Below are 1,232 nucleotides of genomic sequence, written 5' to 3' on the forward strand. Positions count from 1 at the left end.
CCCTGGTCATCCTGTCCACCTCTCATATAATCTCCATGATGCTGGAGGTTGAGAGGTTACAAAAGAACCACTTGCTGCCTGGACTTCTGTAGGGACAAATGTCACATCATGAATGAGCGATGTCAGCACCAGCTGTGCACAGAGGTGGTTGATATGCTTAAGACCTGGAGAGCTGGATCATTCATTGACTAATTTGTTCTTTCCACAAATCTTCATAAGCTTCAATAGATCAGGTGCTGTTTCAGGTGTAGGGGATATATCAGCAAGTCAAAGGTCTCTGCTCTGGAAGAACTTCCCATTTAGTAGAGCCCAACACATATACAATAAACATATAAATAAGTTAATTCTATAGTAGGTTAGAAGGTGATAAGAGCAAAAGGAAAAACAACTGGCCAGGATAAAGGAGTTTGGGAGGTCCCAGGCCAGAACCTTAAATAGGGAAGTCACAGTAAGTTTCTTGGAGAAGATGACATTTGAGCACATTCTTGAAGTTAGCCATATGGTCACTGGGGGAAAGTGTTCCAGGGCCCATGCAAAGGCCCTGAGGTAGGAGTCTGCCTGGTGTGGCCTCCATGGAACGGTCTCATGAGTGTGGCTGGAACTGAGTGATCAGGAGAGCGATGGGGGTGAAGGTCAAGGAAACAAGGAAGACAGGATCGTGGAGGTCCTGTGGGCATCAGAAGGAACTCGGCTTTTACTCCAAGTGAAATGGATTTGTGTCTTAGCTCTGTTGCTCTGTTAGCTGTGAGAACTGGGGAAATCAGTTTACTTCTCCAAGCCTCGGTGTTCTTATTTGTAAATAGAAATGATGCTGCTGCTGCTAATACCGCCCTATAGGTGGCTGTGGTGAGGATTACAGGAGGTAAAGCTCACAGCCTGACTGGTACCCTGTAGTTCCCCAAATGCAGGCAATCATTTTTTCCATGGTTGCATTGCGATTACTGTTACCTCTATTCATTTTAGAAAGAGAAAGCTTCTACCCTTTAGTGAACACTTTCTGCTTGTCAGAGATCGTGCTTCCATTGGATCCCATCTAAGCCACCTCCTATCCTAACCCTGTCAGAAGAGAGGTCCTACTCCTCTTTTAATTGATGAATACACTGAGGTTTTGGAAAAGCGAAGAGGCTTGCTGAGTGTCCAACAGCTAGTTTGCAGTTAAGGAGGACTTCGAACGCAGGCGTATCTGACTTGACAGATTAACTGCTTTCTACTTGAGCGGAACAAGAGAAAAG

Source organism: Delphinapterus leucas, chromosome 1 (assembly GCF_059928025.1).
Source record: "Delphinapterus leucas isolate spDelLeu-1000000601 "Yukka" chromosome 1, BTC_Dleu_Yukka2, whole genome shotgun sequence".
NCBI classification, from domain to species: domain Eukaryota; kingdom Metazoa; phylum Chordata; class Mammalia; order Artiodactyla; family Monodontidae; genus Delphinapterus; species Delphinapterus leucas.